General features: G+C 49.0%; 5 non-coding genes across 5 annotated transcripts; 3 read left to right on the forward strand and 2 right to left on the reverse strand.

The window, feature by feature from the left end:
• The first annotated feature begins 6,032 nt into the window (after window positions 1-6,032).
• TRNAR-ACG (transfer RNA arginine (anticodon ACG)) lies at window positions 6,033-6,105 on the forward strand. Its single transcript has one exon. It is a non-coding gene; the product is annotated as a tRNA-Arg (tRNA).
• Window positions 6,106-9,392: 3,287 nt separating this feature from the next.
• On the reverse strand, window positions 9,393-9,483 carry TRNAY-GUA (transfer RNA tyrosine (anticodon GUA)). Its single transcript is given in 2 exon segments — window positions 9,393-9,428; window positions 9,447-9,483. It is a non-coding gene; the product is annotated as a tRNA-Tyr (tRNA).
• A 177-nt stretch (window positions 9,484-9,660) lies between these two features.
• TRNAR-ACG (transfer RNA arginine (anticodon ACG)) lies at window positions 9,661-9,733 on the forward strand. The gene has a single exon. It is a non-coding gene; the product is annotated as a tRNA-Arg (tRNA).
• A 1,131-nt stretch (window positions 9,734-10,864) lies between these two features.
• TRNAR-ACG (transfer RNA arginine (anticodon ACG)) lies at window positions 10,865-10,937 on the reverse strand. The gene has a single exon. It is a non-coding gene; the product is annotated as a tRNA-Arg (tRNA).
• A 324-nt stretch (window positions 10,938-11,261) lies between these two features.
• TRNAY-GUA (transfer RNA tyrosine (anticodon GUA)) lies at window positions 11,262-11,352 on the forward strand. The gene is given in 2 exon segments: window positions 11,262-11,298; window positions 11,317-11,352. It is a non-coding gene; the product is annotated as a tRNA-Tyr (tRNA).
• The last annotated feature ends 4,502 nt before the right edge of the window (window positions 11,353-15,854 follow it).

Below are 15,854 nucleotides of genomic sequence, written 5' to 3' on the forward strand. Positions count from 1 at the left end.
CAGGGAATCTTACTTCAGGGAAACCTTGGGAGGTGACAAGCTGGAGCAGTACACAGCATGTTTCTGCTTCTTCTGATAATCCCAAAGACTGTAATGCAAACATGAGAGGGGTGATAATAGATTTATGTATGGGTAGACTACAAATCATATCTCTTCTAGTTACCTACGTAGTATGGCGTTGGTGCTATTTCCATCCCTAATCATTGCTATGAAGCACTTCACAGCGAGGAGAGAGCTTTGCAGCAGCATCGCATTGTGCAGAAATTTGTATTCAAGGTGCCTTTTAGGCCTTGGTTCCCCATATCCCACTGTGATGTGTCTGCCACTTGCCACGAAGCTGCTGGGACTGGTGCTGCTGTGGGATCCTGCTGGGAGTCTCTCTCAGGACTGCATCTCTCATCCTTTGATAGCTCATCTCCCAGGGTAGAGGGCTGTGGTGCTTTCAGAGTAATCCTTAGTCACTGGTTCCAATTCCAGTTCAAAAAAGAGGGGGTTTTGGGGTGGGCAGGAAGGTTCCTGCTCATCACTAGTCTTCTTATAGGACCCCTGACAGGCACCTTGAGGAACCTCAGCAGTCGAGCCTGGGGCCAATCTCTCATTCCGCACCAAAGAGTATCCCCAGTTACCTCTGCCAGCAGAGGATGCCTCTGCCATTCCTGACCTCCACCAGAGGTACTGACCAGAGACCTCGCTCCTGCAGCCAAAATGGGGCAGGCATGGCTATTGCTATCCTTTAACACTCTGGAGAACATGCCAGGAGCCTGATGTGAGTTAGGTGGCCACAGGGTAACAGTTCATTGTAACCTTCAGCAAGCAATGCCAGCGGGCAACCAGTAAGACTGAAGTCCCACTCGGTCGAGGACAGGTAAAGCAAAATCACAAAGAAAATAATTTATCCATGCCAAATCCATGGATATCCATCCAAAATAGGTATTTATGGAATACTTAAAAAAGCTAAACATACTCCAACCCTTACCCATCTAAATCAGCAAGACCTCTCACCTGTCACCACCTGGTGTGCAGGTGATTGCCCTGAGAAAGTATAGTGCTTCCTTAAAAGCTTCTTCTGCACGTCATGGCTCAGGTTGCGTTCATTAGGGTTCTCCTGATATGTCAGGTCTCGTAGCCAATTCCTTGGCATCCTGGAAGACTTTATTCTGAACTGCATCCAGACTGGCTGCTCATTCCCAGGAACTGAAGTCAGCTGCCGTTCACTTCCAGGGAAGTATAAATGTCTCTTTATCAAGCCAGTTGTCACCCAGTCAGACATCAACTCCTTTCCCTGAAGAAGGTGACAAATCTCCCATCCTTCTTCTGGTGACTTCTTAACACCTTCCCGTGTAAAAAGCTCTACACACCCGACCCTCACAGGTTGCATCAGGCTGAAAATTGAGAAATAAAGCATCTGGAGGGGATAATGTATAGGACAGGAAGCTCCACCTTTTTCTATCTTGGTGATCCTGTTTCCGTCCTTTCCCTCGTTTTACAGTTGGGGATTGTTTCTGAGGGAAGTATGCCCGTCCACCTGCCCAGCCTGCAAGAGGCAGCAGGATCAGTGCTTCTGCTCTCTGGCCCTGGGCTGGTGTTGCCCCCATTCCTCCCCCAGCCCAACATGCTGCAGGAGCTGTGCGGGGGGACAGAAAGGCACCTGGGCCATTTCCTTTCAGTTTAGGGAGAAAACTGTGCCACCAGCTGGCTAATGGGGATCTCTGTGTGGTCTCTATGTGAGGCCAACTTGGAAAACTGGAAGGAGAAAGTTTGCAGAGGCAAGTGGAAGATGTGAATAGAAAAAGACACAATAACAGGGTAAGAAAGAAGATCACATACACACACAGCGGTAAGTACCAGGATGTCCTATGTGTTGAACAAGCCCTTTGAACTGATTCCCTAAGCCTAGCACAACTCCCCCACCTCCCCTTCTACTTCGCAGCACCACAGCAACCTGCTTTTCCTCCATCCCACATCAACCTTCAGCTCCTTTATCCTTTTCCATGAAGGGAATGGACTGTCTCACCCTCTCCCTGAAAAAACAAGTCCTGCAAACCGAAGAGCAGCCTCCACTCGTGCGGGCAGAAAACTGCTCCCCTTGCTCCTGATCCCAAAACTAGCTTGAGTCAAGACGTCCCCTCCAAAACAAGGCTGACTAGGGACACACACTTTGCCGTATGCCCACTAGAATAAGGATGGCAAAGCAGCGCAAAGAAGAGATGTTTACATTATTACAGAACAAAAAGTTTTAAAAAAAAAGAAGAAAAGAAAATGGTGGCATTCAGGCATCAAGCCAGTGCCTTTCCCATGACAGCACTCTAGCTTAGCACTTGAGCCAAGGCATTGTTAGCTGGCCAGGTAATGCTAAAGGGATTAAATCATCCTTATTTTTGCCAAGAGTAAGGACCAGCACGTCTCCTGGATAGGGAAGAAATAGGAGGAGCTCCATGCTAAAGTGATGGACCCCCCTGGAAGGGAAGAATTCAGGTTTTTAGGAGGAAATTAGACATGAGAGGTGCTTTGTTCCTCCACGAGGAAATACTTCTTGGTCAACACAGCCTGAGGTATAAGGTGTGGAGGAAGGTAGGCTCTCTGCTCCTCACCATGTCAGGAGAGCCCGCGGCAAAATGCCTGGATATGGGGAATGGCCTTGCTGATTTAATCTTCAAAGCCGTAACTGAAGCCTGGTTTTCTCTCATTTCTCCACCTACCTCTTTTGTAAGTTTATCTATCTTGGCAGCTGTGAGTAAATGTTTTTATTTGCTTTTTGTCTTAACCTGTCTTGAATTAAGTATGATTTCAGCGTAATTGGATACTAATGACTCGTTCCTTGCCAAAGGATGTGGTAAATCTCCACGTAGACCTTGGGGCACCTTACAAGCACTCAAGGTTGCCAGCTTTTTCCCCATAATATCTAAAGCATTACTGAACGTGCCTTCCCTCAGCTGCAGGGCCTTGCTGGACAGGCAATAGACAGGGGGGGAGAAGTGTCTTCTAGGGATGTATCACCCATTCTCATTTCCAGCTCTTACCAGTATTCACTCCCTCCCCGGGGCCACTAGCCTGATTTCCCAGCTCTGGCTCCAGCTGAGGCATGAGGATGGTTCCCTGCTTGACTAAGGTTTCACCTCAAATGATTATTCTTGGCTGCAGCCCTCTCCTGGGTTGGAGCAGGGCCCATCTCACCGGGACCTGCTTTCTGAATTGCAGGGCACTACAACACAGCTGTTCCTGCATGCAGTACAGGCTCCGTTAGCCAAAACTGAGTGGCCTTGTTTGCTCAGAGAAATTCTGTTAGAAGTGCATGGAAATCTGAGAAACTACCTTTTCCTAACATCATCCTTTGTCCCATCATCACAGCAGGGGTAACATCCCTAGGATCTCTGAATGAATACACGGGAGCCCTCTATCCTGCCTGGCCCGGGCATTCAGTGGATCATCTTTCTGGCTGCCAACTGGAGGAATAGGTGCAAGTCCAAGCTGCCCAGCTAGAAAGAGGCACTACCCCCACCCCTGCAAACTCCTGTTTGTAATTACATTCTTCCTGTTGTTATATGCCCACCAGCCATTTGGACACACTCACCCCCTTTATTTCACTTTGTGTTTTTTAAAGATTAATTCAGGGGAAAAAATCAAAACCCATCTGCAAAGGGGAGCTATTTGCATGTCTCTGCTTATGAAGGAGCTGCTCACCTCCATGCTTACCTCTCTGCTCTGGCCTGGGGCAATCAGGAGGAATTTGGCCTCGTCTTCACTGCCCACCTTACAAGCTCCTGCAAAAAATAAAGAGAGCAAGAAGGAAAATGAAGAGTCGATGGAAATAACAGATCAAAAGTGATGTGTCTGTGGATGCAGACAGCAGCTCTACCTCTCACCTACTGGGTACCTTCTCCACTTCTCACGCCTTGCTCCCACTCCATGTCTTCTGCTTCTTTGTCTCAGCATGACCCTCCTCCTTTGCGCTGCAGTTTGACAACCAACTGCAGGCAGCTGAGCTGCTGTGGCCCGCAGGATGGGGCAGCCTGTGCCTCTCGCCTTCCTCGTGCTGGCCCTGGCAGCAAGGTCCCGTCCCCTCGTTCGCACCAGCTGAGCTGATTCACCTCTCTGACAGAAAATTATCCACTTTGCTGGATTATCAAGTTGACTCAGGTGCCTGGAGTGACCACAGAACACCGGAGCAGGGACAAAGCAAATTGCGTAGCTGACCGCAGTGGAGAAGAGCGGAGGTGAAGTGAAACCTCATTACTTTGGAGCAAGGAGCTGCTAAGCTGGCTCATCTTACTTTCAAATTTCACCCTCAACATCCTTGTTGTTATCCAGAACGTAATACCTTCAGTACCCCACAAGATGAAGGAGCACTCACAAGCAAGTCAAGCCAAAAGCCATCACTTATCACAGTAGTCTGGCAAAATCACCACTGCTGAGGGAGCTAAGGTAGCAGTGCGTGTTCAGATAGGGTTGCGGTGATTAACGTCTGTCTCCAACAGCTCCCGGCATTTTCCCTGGCAGCAGGTTATGTGAATCCCATCCTGCTCCTAAGGAAAGGAAAGAAAAGCTATTCTTTTCTTTTCGTGCTCCCTAATGGCCAACGCTGGCTAACCAGGGGTTTTTGTTTGCCTACTGAAGCTAGGACTAAATATGCAGAGTTTGGTTTTGGTAGCCGGGTTCTCTCTGGTACAGACCTGTTTGTGAAAGCCTGAATGGGTAAGTGCCAGGCCAGAAGTCCAACAGCAATCCAAGGCTAGCATCAGAAAGAACCCAGCAGCTCGCTGACACACAGGTTATTATCAGCGATGGGCCAACAAGTTTGGCTGCCGCAAAGTCAGCGAAGGGCTCAGAAAAGCAGGCAGCAAGCGTCACCAAGAAGCCCCAAGGCTGAATCCAAAATGTTGCTAATCTGTGAGGTGTTCCCTGGCTCTCCCTGGAAAAGTGACACTTACTTTGCACCCGATTGACAAGGAAAAACTGGAAAACAAGTTGGGGGATGTTGTGGTCTTTGCGAAGCATACCAAGTGACCAAGACCATAGCCAGCGGGACACTGGTCTCCTTCCTGAAGCACCAACGTGGTGCTTTGTATAGATTCAAAGGCAAAGCCTGTCTTCGCAGTCCAAAGAGAATTGTCTGAGCTGCAGGAAGAAAATACGGGGTACAGACCAGGAGTAACTCAGAGCTTGGGGCAGGAACCAACGTGCAGGCGTGAGTCAGGCACGTCATAACGGGAGCGGTATCAGTGTGACAGTGGAGTGGGGGCTACCTGGAAGACAAGGTGCTGATGCTATCTTGGTACCTTCAGAGCTGCCCTTATCCCTCTGAACAGATTGACTCTGTGCCACACCACGCAGCCTGTCCCAGCCCTGCAGGCCTTGTCTGTCTGCTCTGGGGTCCTTCTGTGGAGGCAGGACCAAGTGTGGGGTGAAGGCTACGAGGCTCTTCTGCTACAGCATCGTGGAAGCAGAGGCAGATCCCACCTCCTCTTCCCAGCAGCTGGGATTCCTCCTCCAGACACCATGGGAGCCGACAGGCTCTGCTGGCCCCAGGGGCTGCTGGGGGTGGGGGGAATGGAGTTTATGAGCAAAGGGGCATGACACAACTCCCAGCATTGGGAACTGGATGATATTATGATGTTTTTCTTTTTTCCTTTCAGCATAGATATTGCAACAGGTGACACGATATGACTTGCTCCCAGCTTGCAAAGCTCTTCATCATGGTGGAGCAATATCAGATACGGAGCTTGGACCCGGATGCCGGTGGGAAAATGGAATTTCCACTGCACAACTTCCACCCGCTGCTGGAGAATTTCGGTTTCTCCCCCCCCGCCCCCCGCCCCCAAGAACAACAGCGCAACAAAGGTTAGGGACGGGAGCAGCATCGGGGTCCCAACACTTGGGGACCAGGGTGTGCAGGACTTTGCTCCTGCCCTGCAGCCCCGCGCTTTGCCGGTGTTGGGCGCCGGGGCCGCCCCCCTCGGGGCTCCCCCCCGGGCGCCTCGAGGGGGGCGGCCCCGACGCCCAACACAGCCCGCGTTGCGCACGGCTACCGCTAGGGGCCAGTGGCGCAATGGATAACGCGTCTGACTACGGATCAGAAGATTGTAGGTTCGACTCCTGCCTGGCTCGGTGTTGTCACTTTTACACCCTCGCTCGCCTTCCCGGCCCGCGTTTCCCGTGAGGTTCCCACCCAACCGGACGTGGATGGAGGAAAAACTGGGGAGCTTGGGAAAAAAAAAAAAAAACAGTTGGAAAGCTGCAGGTGAGGATTTCTTTATCAAGGGATTCGCTTAATTAAGTTGGTACCCACACATCCTGCTCATTATCCTTGGGAGCTTTCAGCTGGGTCAACTCCATCTCCAAAGAGCTTTATTTTGAAACAAATCTTGCTTATTACACGGATCTTTCCTCCAGCACCCAAGTCTTTTCCCAGCATCTTCCAGTTTTCCACTGTCATGCTCTGGCTCAGCTGACCCCAGCGGATGCCTGCTTATCTGGCTGCTGCCGCTGAAATGAGGTAGGTTTGGCTGCTCTGGGGAACGTCTCGGGGAGCTAAAAATCACGTCTAAGTGCCCAGGACATCAGTTGAGAGAGCTGCTGTTAGCTGAGTGATAACTGGATAGATCCGGTGACCCTAAAATCTCACTTAACTCAAGCCAGGTGAAGAGTAGTTTCAAATAGAAGTGTGTGTTTACAATATTCAAAATAGATACACTGACAAAGAGTACCTAAGTCAAGAAATAATAAAGTTTCAGATACTAACAAAATCAGAAAAGATGGTCTCTCATTTCTAGGGGTTTCCCACCTATGTGATCAGCAGGACATCTTGTGCATGTGGACATGCCACATATCTCAAACTGTATCCATCAGACAGCACCTCGTCATGCGGGAACATTTTCAACATCTCTCCTTTGAAATCCTCCAGACAGTCTGAAAATTTTTGTCCTCATACTCTTAACTCCCCTGAGATTTATTCTATTTCCCCTTTCTCCAGGAGAAGAGACGGCTTTTGCTTGAAATGCAAACAAACCTTTTCTTACAATGCAGGAGCTGAAAATTTGTTTTTGTTGGAGCAGGTGTCCCCTCCTGTACCCGTCAGGCCATTTGACAACCCCTGGCCCATCTGTTTGCCTGCCCACCTCACTCTGGTGACCCAGTGTATCAGAGTGAAATGTCTTATGAATGCGGTTTTTATAATCTCTGGTGTCTTTCGTTATTAAGTGATACAAATGGTTGAATAGGATACCCGCACACAGCTCATTATTGGCCCTTGCTGGAGACCAGATACAGAAATAATTAAGCACTTGCAGGACACTGGTCGCCAATACTTTGCTCCTAAATGAAGTATTTAGCAAGCTACACTACCATCCAAGCACTGAATAGGCTGTTATTGTAGCAAAAAGCATTTAGTACATTTAAATACACAAGCATGCCCTAGGAGAGGGGGAAGCTGAGCCAAGCAGTTACATTAATGTAACAAGGCCATAACTCAAGAGGCAGAATAGTTGTTCAGCATATAGCAAGTCCTGAGATCAGTGCCTCCATTTTTCCGGGGTTTGATTTTTTTTTTGTGTTTCTTTTGTTTGATTATTTTTCCTGGCTTTCATTCTGTTGTATTTTTATCTTTTTCTCTGCCTTCCTCTTCAGTTATGCGTAATATACTGTTACACAGAAACACATACATGTCAATACTTTCTGGGTGGGTGGGAGAGAAAAAATGTCTCGGAGATGGAGATGGAGGGGGAAAGGAGGTGGTCCCTTCTCCAGAAGAAACTCTGCGTGTGCTTTTATTTTGTAAGCTATCCTTTACGACAAGGAAAAAGGTGTGCCACTGAATGAGTGAAAAGGAGTGAAGGAGTTTGCATGAACTTCTGCAAAAAGTAGGAGCAGAGACATTTCTATAGGAAGGAGTGAATCTTAACCAAGAAAGAAATCAATCTTGTAGCCCTGGATGGAGTCTGTGCCCTGTCCCACGTCGGGGAGTGGCAAAGGGATATGCTTTTGGACTGTGGATTCAGATTTGACTGCTAGTGCGTGCAAACGTGTAAGATAGCAGACACCTAAGGAAATGGATGTCTTCCCTCAATTTCTGCTCACCGGGGCACCTCTGTTCCCTGCCAGGCAGGCTTTTCACGCCTGGATTTCTCCTGAGATTGTTCTTGAGAGGGGTGCACTGCACCACGCTGGAAGGAGAAAAGGCTCTGTGTGTGTGTGTGTGTGTGTGTGTGTGCGCGCGCGTCTCCATACACAGACACAAAAATGTACTAATTAATAGAGAGGTAGCTGGGGCTAGGGACATAATGCATAAAGGTGTAACTACAGAGCAGAGCTTGCAGGTCTGGCTCCCGCTGAGCTTCATAAATCTGTTTCCCTGCTGATAATCTTGCTTGTACTCTATTCCCACAGATAGTGGGTCTTCCTAGCTCTCATATCTGAAATCGACTCCAGAAAAACACTCTCACACAGAGAAGACTCATTCTGGGTTCTTTTGAAGGAGAAAACTTCCATTTTTCCCCTGCTATGCAGACAGACTTGGCCACCTTCAGACACATTTACTCTCTCCAAGCCAGGAGTCATTGCCAAGCATGTTTTTCTGCACACCACGTAGCACCTGTAATGAAAAAGACTTGAAGGGAAAGGAGAGGGGATGGCAATACAACAGAAAACAGGAACAAAAAGCAGAGTGTGAGTGCTGGTCCTGTTAATTACAACATCCTAAGCAAGCCCGTGTCTATCTGCATTAAACCCCTTCTGTATAAAGGACCCCTATACCCTCTCCCACTGCTCCACCTTCTCCTCAGTCATCCTGCATACCCCTTTACGGCACAACCAAAGGCCAGGGCCAAACATCACGTCCCTCCCCTCAACTCAAGAGACTTTTATCTGCTCTCACCAGTCAGGATGCTAGAAGTCCTCATCCATAAGCACTATCTGGCATCACAGAAAGCAAACTCAGTAAGGCTCATATCGCAGCACATAAAGCAACTTGCCAAATGAGGAGAGCCTGTCCAGAGCTGAACTGGAACCCCAAGGACCACCCTGGAAAAGAAGACCTAATAAAACTAGCCAAGACTGAGCTAAAACCACCTAATTTTTTGGCTTCACATAGAATGATGCCAAATATATATTATTATAGTGTATTACTATTATTACATAGTTTATTATTACTACTACTAATATTATTACGGAAACAATGAAGCACTTCCAAAAGCGTCGCTGCAACATGGATTTCAGTGTTTACTGCAGGGCTGCCACCTCTTTGCAGTGTTTTATCTTCTTTTTTCCAAAAGAGAAAAAAAAGGAGATTCGCGGACCTCTGCTTGGGCGGCCGCGCCCCCGTCCGTCACCGAGGGGCCGAAAAAGTCAAATTCCCCTAGGAGGGGGGAAAAAAAAAATTAAAACTGAAAATTAACGCCTCCTTCGAGCCGGAATCGAACCAGCGACCTAAGGATTCCCGCGGGGCAGCGCCTCTACAGTCCTCCGCTCTACCAGCTGAGCTATCGAAGGGAGCTGGGAGTCGCCTCCCAGCGACCGCCCAAGGTGCCGCCCCACGCCACGCGGAGTTTTGAGCATGCGCCTCGCGAGGGCAGCAGTCAGGCGGATGGGCGGCGCATGCGCGCAGCGCGCCTGCCGCGGGAAAGGGATTTGGTGAGTGCGTGGCGGCTCAGGCGAGTTCCACGTGCGGGGCCAGTGGCGCAATGGATAACGCGTCTGACTACGGATCAGAAGATTGTAGGTTCGACTCCTGCCTGGCTCGAGCGTTTTTTGGTGCCTCGGTTCGCCTCGCCACACTGCGTTTTCGCTCGCCCGCGGAAAGGAAAACCCGAGAGGCCTGGCCTCCCTCCCTCCCTCCTCAGCGAGCGTCCTGGGGCGGGCACCAAAACCCCATCGCAGTCGCATAGAAACTTGCAGAGCACAGCGACCTTAGATGTGCCCCTTTTTTCCTTTTAAATAGGCATCTTCTAAGTTATATATTCTCCAGACAGCGTTCCAGATATGACTCCCAGTGACTGTGACATGAGCATGAGCAACAAACGGAAAAAAGAGGCTCTTGAGGACTTTGCAGGGCATGGTGGGGTGTCCTTTCCTTGTGCTGCCTCTTGCCTGTCTGCACAGCCGCGCATCGTGGCCGTCACCAGCGCCGTTCACAGGCATAGCGAAATAAAGGATGGCGATTCCAAACGTTAGCAGCACTAATGAGCTGCCTCAGTTATTTAGGCATAACAACACGAACCGCTTTTTACATGAACCACTTGTTACAGTAAACTTGCACCGAATCCGCAGCTTGCGGCTACTCCGAAGCTGTGGAATGTTCTCAAACCTAATCCTTGGGGATGCCTTCCTCACCTCTCTGGGTTGCAAGCTGTTCTTTATGCGCTGCATAGCCTTTCTGTATGTCAGAAATGGGTTTTTGCAAAGCCACGTACTTTTCAGCTGCACGACTGCACAACAAGGATCCTCTCGCGCTTCTGAAGACTAACGGATAATCACTGTGAAAATAATAGTTTCATCACAGCGGTGTTGCTTGCTGCCTTGAGAGGCCTCATGGTTATTTTCCGTGATGTCATTCATAAGACTAACCGTACTGTATCCGGCCGATGATGAGCACGCTGCTCCACTCCTAGGGCTGAAAGGATTTTTCCCCATGTAATTTGCTGCTGCATTAATTGGGTTAATTTGTTGGCACAGCTACTGCGTTTAGATTGTCGGAAAAGTTTAAGCCTAGGTGGCGTTTTATAGTTTCTACCGTTGTCATTTTTGCTTCGGGCGACACAATAATGCAGTGACGTGCGGGGCATATAAATGCTATTAAATGATGAGCTCAGATGAAAAACAACCCCCTCCTCCCGTCTAACAACAAGCGTGAGGATGAGCGAAAAAGCTGATACGAGCCAGGCAGGAGTCGAACCTACAATCTTCTGATCCGTAGTCAGACGCGTTATCCATTGCGCCACTGGCCCGTCGCATACACGGCCTTTCCTCGCTCTGCAGTGTACCCCACCAGCAGAGCGCCCCGCCCCGCCCCGCCGGCCGCTCTCCCGCCCCGCCGTGACAGACACGGCCCCAGGGCCCCCCGCCCCGCGTCCCCGCACGGCACAGAGCAGCGCACCCCGCCCCGCCCCGCCGGCAGGAGGCGCTCCCGGAAGACCCTGCTCCGCTGCGCGGCGAGCCCTGGTAGGAGCCAACGCCCGCCCTACACCCGTGCGCCCCGCGCATGCGCCGCGCAGTGCCGACGCGAGGCGTGCTGGGTTCTTGTTGCGTGGCGGAGGTCTATATCACAGCTCCCTTCGATAGCTCAGCTGGTAGAGCGGAGGACTGTAGAGGCGCTGCCCCGCGGGAATCCTTAGGTCGCTGGTTCGATTCCGGCTCGAAGGAGGCGTTGGTTTTTTTTTTTTTCTCTCCCCTCAGCAAAATGCTTTTGAACCGCTTTTTTTTAACCAGTTGCAGATACGGTTGTTTTTCTCTAAGAGATCCAGCTGCGTTGCAAACCGAGCCTCTTCTGCTGTGACCTGATGACTTTCAGCAGCAGCTGTTGCTGCAGGAGCAGAGGACTGCGTGACTGCCTGCGCCTCCTTAATTTTTAAAGGAAACCAAGATGTGTGTTGTTCTTCCTTCAACTTGCCACAAACCCTCACAAAGCAAGTTAGTGCAGGAGGATACCTGTTGAGATCCTTTTGTCTCATCACAGTTAATTAGGATGTTGAAATTCTGAGGGGTTTTTTTCCAAACATCCTCTCCTCTCCCCGAAATGTCTAGACACTATTTTTCCAGAATAAGGAAGTATCTATATATTTACATACTGCTACAAGAGGAATACGTATTCAAATTCAGCCAGGTGATACTCAGCACGTGTTACCTCTCTCCACTACTGGGAAATCGCATGTCTTTCTTCACCAGCGTCTTTCTGAGATTATCATGTAGGTGCCGGCTGCCACACGGCTGCCCCGCATTACTGCCTTCCCAACCCTGGGACGGGCGACACTGGCACGAAGGCCTGAGTCCTCTTGTGTGAAACTCCTGTACCCGTTCATCCTTCTCAAAGTCAAAGGAGATGCTGGATGTGGTGATTTACCTGACTTTAGTTCATGGAGAGCAGGAAGGGGATTACTCTCATCTGCAGTCTTTCTCCCTGCTTTGTAACAGCACAACAAATGCTTTCTTTTCTATAGAAAATGATAGGATAGAAAAAGAAATCAGTAATTTCAATGGTGCTTAGTTTTGCATGCTTCATCATTTTTCTTCAATGATTTTATACCTTGGGTATTCATTCTGAGGGAAGGTAAGCAATGAAATTAAATGACATACCATTATGTTTGATGGTTTTTAGGTTAAGCAGAGTGGTTTATCGTACAAGCTTGTGGTGGAGAGAAGAGTGCACAAACTATCTAAATAACTGGTTATGTTGATGGTAGGCCTAAATCTTCTATGATGCCTCTTCCATTTGGTATTTTGAGTGAATCTGGGTATGAGTTAATATGTAAGCACGCAAAAGGACAGCTCTCTGAGAATACATCCAGCCAAAACAGTTGCCCCTTCTCCATTTTTCAAATGCTTGGGCTTCTGTGGTCACAGAGACTGGGTACCATCCTAGTGAGAAATATTCCTGTCCAGTAGCAGGCCCAGACGGTCTGACACTCTGTGCTGGCTCTCGGACAGACACAAAACCCCTGAGTGAGATGCCAGCCCCGGGGAAGTTGACGGGATGTCCTCCACTGTCCTTGGCAGCATCACAGCACGCACCCTTTGCTGGGGGAAATTGTTCTGTATAGGAACTGATGCTAGTAAAACTGCTGTGTTATATCACTTCATCACACGGCTGAATTTTTTTATGTAGACAAGCATTCTGCATTATATAAAGGATTTGCAATGTGCGGCTACAACTCTGGCTGCTTTGCATAGGTAGGCCCATCTGCTTTAATTCTAGACCGAGTTCCTCTTTGGGAAAACCCTGAGTTGCCACTTGTCAGGGTGCAAAGCCATACTTTTGGACAGCTGTCTCAACAGCTTTTCTAGCTGTTACCAGAATGAAGTTGTTGATAGTGTGGAAAAGTAAAGGGAGGGCTACAGTTCATACATACAACCTTTATTAGTCAGAGTGGTTGACAGCAAAGGTAGATTTTAATATATAGTAGTTTACATATAAATAAATGCAGCAAAACAGAACAAAATTTTGAGGATCTGTACATTTTGAGAAGGTTAATGGGTGTGCAACTGAACTTTACGCAGAAACAGATCATGTAAGCGTAGCTATGTTCACATTAGGAACTTCTCTGAGAAGCAAACACATCAGCAAAATCACACTGAAGAGCTAAGTTCCGAAATCCTTATTCATCCTTTCTCCACGTGTCCTCAGAATAGATGATCCCAACAGTGGTGAGAGAGGCAAATGCCCTGGTACTCTGAAAACTAAGTTTCCTCTTTGGAATTAAGCCATGGGTTCACACACTCAGATGTTTAGGCTGCAAGTCCTGGAGAACCTACTCAGAGCCTTGGTCACGGGTTTGTTCTGAGGCTTTTGGCTAACTGAGATAATATATTGTGGCTCTTCTGTACAGATCCCCATGTCAGTAAATGGGCTTTGCAAACGTGTGGCAGCTTGTCTATCTTTGCATCACACTGTGAAATCGAGTAATAAATCTTTCCCAAGAAAATATCTCTCATTTAGAAAGAGTGAATAAGAACCACATGACTTACGGTACATCATGAGCCCATGGAGATAATTTCCTTGATTTCAGTAAACTTTGCTTCTGGCCCATAGAGTGGGGTCCGGACAGACATCGAAGGTGTTGCATGTGAAAAAGTTCCCCAATTGCTTTTACTAACCTGGGATTTACCTTTCCCTCCCTGGCTTTAGGCCTGATCTGTAGCTGTTGTTGAAATCAAGGGTGCAATTCTCAGTGACTTCCATGGGAGCAGAAGGAGGGATTTCACACGCAAAAGGATTCCATGTATAATGTGTAGCTTTACGCTAGATTTCTCTCTGAATGCCTTTTCCATCTCTTCTGGAAATAGTCACTACGTAGCATGTGCACACTTTCACAGTGAATTTCTCTACCAGACAGTGAAACTTAAGAAATCACTTAGCCTGCAGATTTGTCATATACTATGTGCTCTCCCTATTCCTTCGTTGGGTGATAATATCTTACACCAGACTAAGCACTGTGCAAAAGGGAATAGCGAGGAAAGCCAAAAGATGTGTGTGTGCCGTGCGTGCGCTGGGGCGAGTGCGTGCTGGTGTCCCCTGGCACATATCCAATGGTATGTCTCGCATGCACTAGCACCCCCGATGCACACACTGATCCGGCCGCCCGGGAGGAAGATTTGTGGCACTCGGCTGCCGCTGGGAACATGCCTTCTGGGGTCATGTCTCCCCAGTGGCAGGATGGCGTCACCAGCTCCTCTTCCTCTGGGACCACCAGGATGGATGGGCACATCCCCCTGGCACTGCTGGGCAGGCAGGATGGCAGTCTCGATCTATGTACATATGAGTGGCCTCCAAAATTATTTGCAACATGCAACTGAGGACAAAGAGGAGCCCGTGGACAGGAGGGGAGTGAGTGCCTGTGCACAGCCCCACCTGTGCTGGGACTTCCCCTCTTTGAAGCAGAAAAATAGGCCTGTTTCTGAGGGCAATGTGAGCCTTAGCTGGCCCCAGTGACTGCACCTGGAGAAGAGATATATAACCTGAACTGGAATTAATGGCTTTTAAAATGTCCATGTGTTATGGGAACTTTAAAGAAATGTTAGAAGTACTGTTTCTTGACTTTGGAGTTACAGCTAGTGCGATGAAACACACTCTTTTCCCATATATTTAGCTGCCACTGAATGACATTTGATGTGAAAGGTGAGAATAGAAGGAAGACAATAATGTTTCACAATCCCAGGATCCAATTTTAAGGAAGGGAATAACACTTCTGACTAGCTATATATTCACTGGTCTATATAATTTAGCGGTACATTATGTCCCCCTTTGGACTGCAGCACTGTGATTAGAAGAGTAAAAATAGCAAATGCACGGAACTGACAATGATTGATGTAACATGATCAATAAAGAGCAATTCAGCTGTCTAAGGCTTAAACTACTATGTCAAACCAGTGAAGTGCTAAGTTGAAGATCTCAGAGGTATTTCTTTAGCTCTTATAAATTAGGGGCCTGATTTCTTCATGCGTGCTTTAGCTGTACCCACACCTATCTCCACTGATTTGTGCAGCGGTACACCTGAACATACATCTCATCCCTACCTAATTATTTACAATCACACCATGTGCTCTTAAAGCCCCTGTGCCTGGGGCAGAGGGGAGGACCCAGGCTCACGCGGATGAGAATGGGCTGTGAGGAGGATGGTTGCTCCTCTGCTGCTTGCTTGCCCTGCCAAGTCCTTGCTGCTCCCGCAGCCCCGGTGCCAGTGCTGGTGCGATGGCTCCTAGCCCAGCGCCAGCCGGGCAGCGGGGCTGGCAGCCAGGGGCACAGGGGAATGAGCAAGCCTGAAGAAAGCTGTTGGCTGGGGACCAATTTCCAGCATATTGTAGCTGCAGCTGGAGAAGCCGGGGCCACCCAGCATGGGCAGCAGGCCCGTCCAGGAAGAATCGGGGGAGCTTTGCCACGGGGCTGTCACCGGCTATGGGGAGAGGAGAGGCTCTGGGGCAGCCCCGGGGCCAGCCTGCCCCTCCACGGGGTGTTTGCCCACCATTTCCCGGGTTTGCAGCTTGTGCAGGGGAGGACAGAGAGCCTACATGTGCTTCTGCTGCTGGATGAGGCTCTTGGATTTGGAGTGACCTGTGTTGTAACCACCAGCAGAACAATCCCTGAGCACCTTGTCCTGGCTCAGCTTTGTAATTGCCGGGGCTGGGCCCCAACAAGTTCCTAGCTGCTTTCC

Source organism: Gavia stellata, chromosome 3 (assembly GCF_030936135.1).
Source record: "Gavia stellata isolate bGavSte3 chromosome 3, bGavSte3.hap2, whole genome shotgun sequence".
Taxonomy (NCBI): domain Eukaryota; kingdom Metazoa; phylum Chordata; class Aves; order Gaviiformes; family Gaviidae; genus Gavia; species Gavia stellata.